The sequence below is a fragment of the Cupressus sempervirens genome, chromosome 7 (genome assembly GCF_028749045.1).
Source record: "Cupressus sempervirens isolate cs-2001-9-10 chromosome 7, ASM2874904v1, whole genome shotgun sequence".
Taxonomy (NCBI): Eukaryota; Viridiplantae; Streptophyta; class Pinopsida; order Cupressales; family Cupressaceae; genus Cupressus; species Cupressus sempervirens.
This window is the reverse complement of record NC_143124.1, coordinates 647,762,742-647,774,395: the sequence shown is the minus strand read 5'-3', so window position 1 is coordinate 647,774,395 and position 11,654 is coordinate 647,762,742.

Below are 11,654 nucleotides of genomic sequence, written 5' to 3'. Positions count from 1 at the left end.
CTTGAATACTAAAGCCAACACTACCTCTTCAGCATTAATCTCTGAAATTCTTCCTTCTTTGACACCAGTAGACTTTAAATCTTCAATAGGATTGTCCCACCGGGCATGCCAAAAACTGTTGTCACTTAGGTTTGTACCCTTGTCCAAGGCCTATGTGCGAGGACAACCTAGTGAAACATGGAAACAACCTCCAAGCTGTGGGAATTGAACTGTGAGGTTGAGTCTCTAGAGAAGGCCGAATTCCTCTTACTATCAGGGCGCACCTAACTACTCTCGAAAGGAAAAGGGGAAGAAGGAGATGCAGAAAACAACTCTACCCTACCTAAACTACGGAGGTGATGCACCAAAATAGAGTGTTCAGACCCATTTCTACCCATATATGCACTATTGAACTAGAATGAAACTAAGGATATATACATACAGGCTTGTTTTGATCTAATAACCTCATGCAGATCAAGAAACCAAATTGAATAACACAAGGAAAGAGGAATCTCACTTATATATTATCCAGTAGGCAAAAATAGATACAATATGCAGGCTACAGATCTCAGAAATACACCAATGAGAGGCAAAAGGGATGCACATACACATTAATGGATGAGGGAGATAAAACAAAGAATCCTTCAGTTCAAAGGCACAGGGAATGTTACACTGAGAGTTGCAGAGCAATATTAGAGAAATAAGAAAGAGTCAGCCCTTGGAAAAGATTACAAAATTGCCTTTATAGTTTGGGCATAACTGAGGGAAATGATTCTATATTAACTGCTTCAACTACTGCCATTGAACCCCAAAATATCTGATCAAAGATCACACTCGAGTATGGTTTTGAAGTACAAAATCAGATTTTCGACTGAAGGAACGCCTCGAGTAGACAAAAGTGGCACCAATGAATGATCCTAACATAGTAGATGGATCGGCTGAGATGGTGGAGTGTTTCCCTATGCCTTGAGTTCAATTTAGGTAGGTCAGAATTGATCACAAAGATCAGATCAGAAGATAACCTTGATCACCTTTGCTTCCTGGTTCATGTATCAACAGGGTTGAACCAAGTCAAACAGGCTATACGAGCTAGCTGGGTCATGTGGGCCAATTACCTTTCTTCGTTCTGGCACCTGGGGAAGTCTTCATGGTTGACCTTCTGTCATCGGACTAACCATGCCACCCTTGCAGATATTCATATTAAATGTGAAAATTATGTTAACCGCCAGCCACCAACCATCCTTTCTGACCGAACCAGCAAGACATGTGTCAACAAGGTACTGTATCACCAACATAAACCTCGAGCGACTTACCCATAGCGAGATGGCCACGACCATCGATCGGCCTAGATCCAAGGATCATGAAGACTCATCATACTCCATACTATCCTTACCCTGGGCCCATCATAATTGGCGCCACCTCTGCAACCTTGTCATATCCAACTAACACCTGGCAATGCCTTAGTGACCGCACCTTGGTGAGACCTGGCCCCACTGACACGTGGCGACCTGTCGCTACGTCGCTATGGTAAAGATCGCACATCTTCACCATGGCGATATGGTGATAGTCATTGATCTTCTCTAATCTAATGGCCACAAAGACCCACCTTCCTGCAACCTTCCTCCCTTGTAATTCGCTGGGCCCGTGGTACATGTGGCATTTCCCTGTTGGTCAGTCAGTCATTGAATCCCTATTGCATTGGCGAGATGAAATACGATCCCACCAGGACACGTGGCACCCTATCGCTACGTCACCGATGTTATCTCTCAAGCGGTTTCTAATGGCGAGATAGCGCCAGCCGTAGATCGCTGTAGATCTGACGATCGTAAAGACTTGCCTCTTGACTGTGCTAGCTGAACTAAAGATCTGGTGCACATGGCTCCCTGTGATTCACCATCGTGACACCGAACTCTGCCAACTGGGCAAATGAAGTACCTAACGTAACCCAACCGCTTGCCTAAAACCTCGTCGCTATCTTCTCCAACCCGCCAAACCTTGTCACCGAACATGCTGACTCACCATCATCGGCACACCTTTTTTGATGGGCACTATGTCATCACAGAACATTTTTGACTTACGCCATCCTTTGCCTTGCAAGCTGGACCCACCAGACACGTGGCGCCTGTATATGAGCAATGTTAGTATGCTAATAGAAACCAAATTTAAATAAAGCTTCTACAAACTAAACAAAATTCATAAACTTCAAGATAGACTAAGATGAGCTCTCAATTAAAAATATGAGCCATTAATGGGCTCTCTCAATGAGAAGCTCTCTTGTTGAGTGGCTTTATTTAAATGGATAGGATGTATGCTCAATATGCTTCCAAAGGCTTCAATGGATGATTGTGGATTTTTGGTGTGGATAGATGGCTTTAGTATGGATTTGGCTCTCAAAATAGCATTATAAGTTTACTTCATGGATTGTGTTATTTTGCAAAGGGGAAGGATCCAATTTATAGGCAAGAGGCTTGAGAGATGGAGGGCTAAGATGGAAGGAAAGATGAAAGCTTAAGGAGGGCTAGGATGCACTCAAAAGGGAGCACATGGATTGTGCTTGTTTAGCACCAATTAGGGAGTGACACATGTCACAAGGTGAGAGGATGGAGGAAAGGGCAAGGATGAGTCAACAAAGGAGGCTCAAGAGATAAAATCTTCATAAAGACCCTTCATAAGTGCTTTGTAAGAACATTTATGACTTTGTGGGCTTTATAAAGTTTTGTGGTTGAGGATATTTGTGAGAGATACCATGAAATTCAAATTTGAAGGTTTAGGGGGGTTTTAAGCTTGCTTAGGGTTGTAAAAATGATTAGAGGAAGGGTTAGAGATGGCTTAGGACTAGGCAAGTGGATGGCAAGTGGATTGCAATTAATGAGGGTGGGTGAAGGAGGAGATATTTGTTAACTTTGGCTTGAGTTAGCAAATCTTAACCCATGTTTAGGGAATGTGACAAGGTTAGGAGGGGATTAGGATTAGGGTTAAAGACATCTTCTAGAAGAGTCTAGACTTTGGATGAGGATAAAGACTTTCTAGAATAGTCTAGAACTTTCTAGGATAAGATTTTATGAAATAAATAAAGTTTTATTTATTTCAAGGGTTTGGGTTGAGGAGATATTTATTAAAACCTTTTTTTTTAATAAACATGAGGATTAATATTTAATCTTAATTAAATATTTTGAGTTGGGATTAGGGGTAGGAAATGATGGGATTAGCTTTTAATCAAAATTAAAGAAGGATTAGAAGATTTTGGAAGAGGTTATTGGTCATAAGGAAATTGGCCAAGTTTTGGGCAAAAAATAAATTTTTAATTTATTTTAGGATTTTTGGTCAATTTATTAATTAAATAATTAATAAATAAGGAAATAATGTTTAAATAAGATTTAAACATTTTTGGGAGGGATTTCTTAATTAAATATTTTTAATTAAGATAAAGGGATTTAATGGCATAAAAATAAATAAATAAATTAAATAATTAATTAATTAATAAATGATGATGTCATTAGGAATTTTTTAGAAAATAAAAATACTTTATTTTCTAAAGGTTTTTTAGGTGTCTACATTTTGCCCCTCTTTGATGTGATGTCGCAAGTGGCATGGCATCAAAGATAAGAAAATAAGATGCTCAAGGCTACAGCAGAAGAGGAGAGAATGGACTGCAAGATGCCCCCTCAAGAAGGCGGCGGGGAGAGAAAGCAAGGCTCGACGACTTCTTGAAAAGTACAAGAATTCAAGATGAGCAAGAAGACCCAAATTGGCTTAAGAGAAGAGGTTTAGTTAGCTCAAACTCTCACTACGGGAGAATGATAAAGGGAGAATTAGAGGCACAAGAGGAAGCAAGCTTAAGACTTTTGGGATTGGGGGGAGGATGAAGGAGCAGAGCGCTATAAAAGGAATTTAGGATGGGGAGATGGATGAGGGGATTCAAAAGCTAATGCAACAGGATTTCAAAGAGTCAGATTGGCAGAAGATGGGTTTTCAGAGATCCCTAGGACTAGGATTGTGGATCTTGAAAGATGAGGCTTGGTGGATATACTTGATTGGTGGATCCCTAAGACTAGGATTGTGGATCCCTAAAGCTAAGTGTGAGGAGTGATCCAAAGAGATACTAATGCATAAGATGGGATAGGTGCTGGATATGGATGGGGGATAATGGAGATGAAGGGAATCCATTGAAGCTTTTTGAGCAGGGGGATACTTCAAAGAGATGTACCATCATGTAGTTGAGCACTAGATTTGCTATAGGACTGTTGGTTAATTGCCAAGGTTACCAAGAACATCAAGGCCTATTCACCAACTATCTAGAGGACTAAAAAACTGACTCAAAACAAACACGCAAGGGTTGCCCGAGAATCACACATGAATCCCAGAGGAAGCAGTGCGAAACCGACACTGGTTAACCCACAAGCAAAAAGAAAAACAAACGAAAGACTTGATCAAGACCTTACGCTCTAATTGCCCCATTCGCAGCATACCATGATATGGAAGATCATGGCAACCTTGAGGAGGGAACAAGGAGATTGCTTGGAAAAGATACTTCAAGACCCAAAAGGGGAGATTCCAAATCAAAAGAAAGTGAAAATCCAAAAGAGATCCATTTGCCAACGAGATGGGTAGGACGAGGTACTAACGGACCAAGATCAGACATGAGGAAAGCTATATCCTGCAAGGACCTATCAGAGAGCACCTAAGCTAGTGGATTTGGATGAGTGATGCATCTGGCAAGCTGAACTAAGAAAGATAACACTTTGGTGACAAGAAATCTAGCTAAAGGATGCATTGGAATAGCTAACCAAGATGTGTGATGTGTGCAAGATGCTGATCAAGGAGGAACTGACACAAAAGCTGGATAGATACAATGGTACTAAGCTAAAGAGGATGTACAAGCTAATGGACCAAGATATTTACAAGTGGGCTAATCAAGATATGGTACAAGCTAACGGACCAATGATAGGTATGATACAGATGGATAAAAAGCTCAAGATGAGAGGATAGCGGGATGGCTCAAGTTGGTGCAAGAGGCAGAAGCTAAGGATGAGGTGATAGCATAATATATGGATGTGCAAGGATGCATCCAATGATGATGATAGATCTGCGACCAAAGATGGGGATAATGCTAGGGTTGGTGGTAGCTGAGCTGATAGATGGCGCTAGAGTGAATGGCTAATGAGAGGATGACAGTGGATTTGCATGAGGATAGCCTAGAGTGAGGTACCAATGACAAGGGAGGATGGACAAGACAAGATCTCCAAGGAATACAGTGCCCCCAGTTAGAAGATGACATGCTAAAGGAGGTCTTACGATGGATGTGATAGGATTGAAGCTAGGATGGAAAAGCTGAAGGTGCTAGGGAGATGGATGATAACTAGGATGATGGGGTGAGGTTGTAGAAGATAAGTGGATAGTGATAGATAAAAGTTGGAGGACGAAAGATAGGTGGATAGTGATAGATAAAAGTTGGAGGATGAAAGATAGGTGGATAAATTGGAAGATGGAGCTGGATGGCAAGATGTGACCAAAAGCATGAGGATGATAGGCTAAGCTAGGGATGGCTAGATTATGCATGATGCTTGTTTGCCAAGTTTTCATCATGGTACTTGCCCAAGGTGCTTGAATTGCCAAGTTTTCACCAGTGGACGCTTTTATTTTTTATTTTTTTATTTTTTTTGACTTTTTGACTTTGGACTTAGCTAGAATGATTTTGGCTTTCTTAAGCTATTTTGGCTTTTTTTTTGGGATTTTTCACTGGCTGTTGGAATGTTCAATTTTGTTGATAGCTGTTGGTACACCGAATGTGTGATTTATGCAATAGATTGGATTAGATGGGGTTGATGGTAGGAGATGGAGGGATGAAAAGGTTGGAAAAGAGCATGAGATGGGGATGCTTGCAAGAGCAACATTGGCACATGTTGGGATGGGTGTGAAAAGAGCATATGGGGGATATATGGTAGATGCAAGTGTGATGGAGGATTTGTGAAAGCGTGCTTGGGGATATAGGCACCCAAGATGGAGTTAGGAGATGGGGGATATGAGTCACTAGATGGGGGATTAGCAATGGTGGATGCCATTATGCATTGGGTTTCAACTTTTTTCTTGGGGATCCACATGGTTTTGGATTTTCTTTTCATAGGCTTTTGCATTGTTTTGCATTCTTTGATTGGATTTTTCCTTTTTGGAGTATGTTTTTTAGAATAGACATATGATTGCCTAGGATGTGGATTTTTAGCTTTATGCATTTTGAAGTTGGCATTTACATTGTTGTGGTAAGCTTTGGGAAGATGGTTAGGAGAAGCTTTGTGAGATGGAGAGGATATGAAAGAGCATGTAGGGGGATGATGATGGATGATGTGCCCTGATATGTGCCTTTGTTGATCTTGCATAGGAATGGATGTAATAGGATTTTTATGATGGCTAATAGGAGGATGGAGGATGGTAGATTTTGGAACATAGGGACCCAAAATGGATTTAGCGGATGAAGGGGGGATATGGTAGGTTGTTTTGGGTTGCAAAGATGGTGGAGGGGGGATGACATAAGATTTCTTGAAGGAGTGATGGGAGGCTGGCATGGTGGGCTTGGAGATAGGCTTGGTTTGGGGGTGTGGTGTACCAACACCTTTAGATGGTGAGCCTTTGGATACATATCCAAGACCATGAAATCCTAGATTTTTTTGTGCAATAATAGGCTCTTTGATTCCTTGCTCTTGTGGTCCTAAACCTTGACCTTGATAATGCCATCGATTGAGCATTTGAACAAGCTGAGGAAACTTTTTGCTTGTAGAAAATGGTAGAAGTGATTTATTAGGTGTATTGCAATGGGGAGATATTGTTCTTAATTCTTCTGCTAAGAGAGGGCCACCGTGGATGAATGTAAGTGAACCAAGAGGGTAGATTATAGATGGTGGAATAGCTTGGATAGGTGGTAAGATGGAAGCATGGAGCGGTGGAGATGGAAGGATAGGATCTTGATGTAGCTGGTGGGATGACAAGATATCTTGTAGTGGAGGAGATATGGCTTGAGGTTTTGGAGATGGAGGAGATGGTGATTGCACTATGGATGGAAGACATGGTACGATGATATCTTTATTTATGCTTTGGGGGATGTCAACATGATTTTGGGCAGGATCTTGATAGGATTGGTTTGGAGTGGATGGTGCGATAGGAGGTGAAGGGATGGATTCTTCAATGGCAGCGAATGGATAGATGGGGAATTCAGTAGTGGAGATGGGTGAGTAGAAGATGGATGCATAAGGGTTATTACGAGAGATTTGAGAAATGCTTGGAGGCGATGTGGATAGGATTTGGAGGGATTTGATAGGTGGTGGGATTTTGATGCTTGCAAGAAGTGGAAGGATTTTAAGAAATTTGATGGATGGTATGGGGATGATAGCTATGGGAGATGGAGGTGATATTATAGATGGGGAAGCTTCATCACTGACTACATCACATGGTTGGATTAGATGGCATGGCTTATCGACTGTTGGAGGAAACTTTTCTTGTATTTCCTCTAGGAGATTCCTTGGAGACTCGTGTTTCGAAGGTGGAGGTGGATTGACAGGAATAGCTAGTGTGATGGGGGTGGAAGATTGGAAGCTTGGTTGATGGGGTGATGGAGGGGAAGCTGGAATATCAGATGGCATGACTAGATAGTTTGGAATAACTCTTGGATTTTGAGGGATGCTTGGGGGAATGTTTCTAAGGCTTTCAATATACCCGTCATAGTCAACAAGATTTTCATCATCATTGGAATAGGAGGTGGCGGGAGCAAGGTAAATGCGACCAAACACATCATGATAGGATTGGTACTTCATGCTTTGATGATAAGTTTGATGGGGATGGGGTCTTGCATATGGATGAACACAGAAGCTCATGGTTGGATTTGGATTAAGCACAGATTTTGGATTGGCTGATGAAAGATTTCCTAGGGAGAGTCAAAGCTGTATGACAAACCTAAGGAGGATTGGTTGGAGATTTTTGGCTTTCTTGTGGGTGGAAGACTTCAAGGGTATGCTGTCAAAAAGTGAGAGTTTTTCTTTCCTATGCACTGGATTTGGTGGTGGGTATGTCAACTTGAGGATAGACTAATGATCCTATGGGCATGACACGAGATTGACCACTTGTGGATCCCAACCTTTAGCTCAAGGTGATGAGGGATGCAAGTGACAAAGCTAGATTACCCTAGACAATGCTCTGTCAGAGGGATAACCTTGGTGAGATTGGTTGATTGGTAGGATAGATTGATATGATAGCAAATTTTGGCAAAGTGACAACAACTCTTTAAAGGCTTGGGTGATTTTGGATTGGGTTGCTAGCTGGCCAGGGGGATGATTTGGATGGACTTTGGATTTGGGATTGTTCTAAGGCACAGAACTAGATAGATTTGGTTGCAGCAGGGGAGCTTGGATAATTTTATGATAAGGTAGTGACTACGCTAAGTATGCCTTGAGCTGGGAGATTTTTACTTTTCTGGGATTTCGACCAAAATTGGCAAACATTCATTCAAAAGCTATGAAAAAACAAGCAGACAAAAGTTTTCAGCAAGCACATAAAACACACAAACATCCTAGGAAGCTTTCTACAAGGATGAAATTTGGTTTAGCTAAGGAGTCCTTGATATACGCAAGGTATGTGAGGCCCAAATCCGTAGATGAAATGAAAAAGATGTCACATAGCCGAGAGGAGTGGTAACCCACTTCTCCTCTTTCACTTCTCAAGGGTATAAAGTTCCTTGAGGCTTAGCCCGAGTGACAAAATTTTGATCCCAAGAGAGGTGTCTTTGGATTCACCTCTTGATCTTTATACTCCACCGGAACGCTGGAGTTGAGGTCGTCCCAAGGGGTGATGAAATCCCCAAGCAGGCCTCCTAAAAAGCTAAGACAAGATTTTGGATCCTAATCTTATGCACCCAAGATGGCCTCGAAAGATGACAAGGGGAGAGAAGACTTGAATGATCTTGGGCTAAAAGATAGAATTCTTTTCCAACTGACGCTTAAGTTTTCTGATCTAGACTTTGCAAGCACTCATGTTTAAGATACAATGTTTATTCCAACTTTGAAGCGTCAACAAAAATAAAATCGATCGAAGAATGCGAACAAGAAGAAGAGTTAGGGTCAACAAGAAAGTAAACCCGCGTGCCTGGAGGCCCTCCATGTCAAGTATCGATTGATTTTTCTTTAAGGCATTCAAGATTGAGTGTGAGTTTATTTTAAGCCCAAAACAAAGGTGTGTGAGATTCGATTTCAAGCGTGCACCCGGAGGCCCTCCACGTCAATAGTTATTCAATTTTAGTACCCAAATGAAGTGTGATCAATTTAATCTAGAGTTTTGATCATTTAAGAATTTTGATAAAGTTAAGGCAAATGTTCAAAGACCAAGTGAGTGAGTTAGATTGTGGAACATTTAACACGTTTTTCAAGTAGACCCATCCCCATAAATGGCGCTGAGATTGCAACCAATGGTTAATATTTGATGGGTGATTAGAAAAGAGGTGAGTCCAAGGAACTACTCAAATTGATTTTTGCAAATTTGTATTTTAACTTAACAAAGTTTTTTAAATGTCCAAAAATCAAACTTTACCTAGATTGCATGTGGAAAAGAGATTTGTTTTGTTCAATTTTTAGAAGCTCCAAATGAAGTGTTTGATATTGCAATGGTTAATTGATCTTTGGCATTCAAGATTGAATTTTTTGTTTTAATCATGCATTCAAGAAAAATTTGATTTTAATCCATGGCATTCAAGAGTGTGTTTAGCAACATGCATTCAAAGACAAGTGATTAAACATTCAAGTTTTTTCCTTTGAGCATTCAAGATTGAGATTTTGTGTGTTGTTTTAAGAACTTCAAAGTGCTTTATTTTAACCTTAGATCATTCAAGATTGTTTTGAACTCAAAAGTGAAAATGACTCTTTGGACTTTGGTTTTCATTCAAGATTTTGTGTTCTAGTTTGCATATTTTAAGCCCAAAAATGATATTCCTAGATTGTTTTGATGCATGAAAAACCTAAGAAACATTCAAGATTTTGCAACAAGACATTTTTTTGGAACAAATAACAAAGCTTTTAGGACAATTTTTGGCAACCATTTAGGACTCTTAGTTTTCATGAGATTTTAAAAAGAACTTTAAAATATTTGCAAATGAGGTTCATTTTATCCTTGATTGATGCTTTGAGTTTGATTTAGATTTTAGTTTGCACTTAGTGTTGATTTTGAACCTTTTGAAATGGAAACTTGAAGTTCTTTTTAAATTTCCAAAAATGAAGTGTTCCTAACTTTGCATGAATGCATCTAAAACCTTGATGTTGCAAGAATGCAAATGATTAGATTGGTTTAGTTTCACTTGTTAAAAGATTTTTTCTTTTTTGCAAATTTTTAATTTTTCAATGGATTTAAGTATGATTTGGGGGTTCATTTTAAGCACTAAAAAGAAGTGTGTATGATTTTGCTTCCATAAAAAAAAAATGGCCAAGATCTCCCACAAGAAGAAGAAGAAGAATTAGATGGAATAAGAAGAATATAGACAAGAAGAGGAAGAATACTTCAAAGTGCTTTGCCCTCCTATAAGCTTGAAAAATCTGCAAACACTATGAGATTGACTATGAGTTCCTTTGTCTTCTCCATGCTCATGTGGACCTACAAAACCAATTTATACAATCCTACCAATCACAAAAACAAGCAAAATTAACCAAAATTAGCAAATGACATATAAAACTTGACTAAAAAAGCTAATGAAGATGACCCATGCGGGGTCCCACCGAGCGTGCCAAAATGTATATGAGCAATGTTAGTATGCTAATAGAAACCAAATTTAAATAAAGCTTCTACAAACTAAAAAAAATTCATAAACTTCAAGATAGACTAAGATGAGCTCTCAATTGAAAATATGAGCCATTAATGGGCTCTCTCAATGAGAAGCTCTCTTGTTGAGTGGCTTTATCTAAATGGATAGGATGTATGCTCAATATGCTTCCAAAGGTTTCAATGGATGATTGTGGATTTTTGGTGTGGATATATGGCTTTAGTATGGATTTGGCTCTCAAAATAGCATTATAACTTTACTTAATGGATTGTGTTATTTTGCAAAGGGGAAGGATCCAATTTATAAGAAAGAGGCTTGAGAGATGGAGGGCTAAGATGGAAGGAAAGATGAAAGCTTAAGGAGGGCTAGGATGCACTCAAAAGGGAGCACATGGATTGTGCTTGTTTAGCACCAATCAGGGAGTGACACATGTAACAAGGTGAGAGGATGGAGGAAAGGGCAAGGATGGAGGATGTCATTAGGAATTTTTTAGAAAATAAAAATACTTTATTTTCTAAAGGTTTTTTAGGTGTCTACAGCGCCCTGTCGCTACGTTGCTATAGTAAAGGTCGCACATTTGCACCATGGCGATATGGCGATGACCATTGATCGGTCCTAATTTGACGGCAGAGAACTTGGGAGGCATAAAAATATCATAAGGTTCAAAACTTAGGTAATTTTGATATCTTCGTGGGTATTAAAATATTAGTAATTGGGGAGGTGATCGTTGGGCAGGGTAACATTCAAATTTTGAAACTTGGCAGGGCAAACAAAATGTGGTAACAAAATGTGGTAACAGACCCTTTCTTAAAAATCTTTCAGGTCATTATGCATTAGTGCTTATGTTATGCTTAATTAATGAATTTATGAAAGAAAAGTAATGATGGTT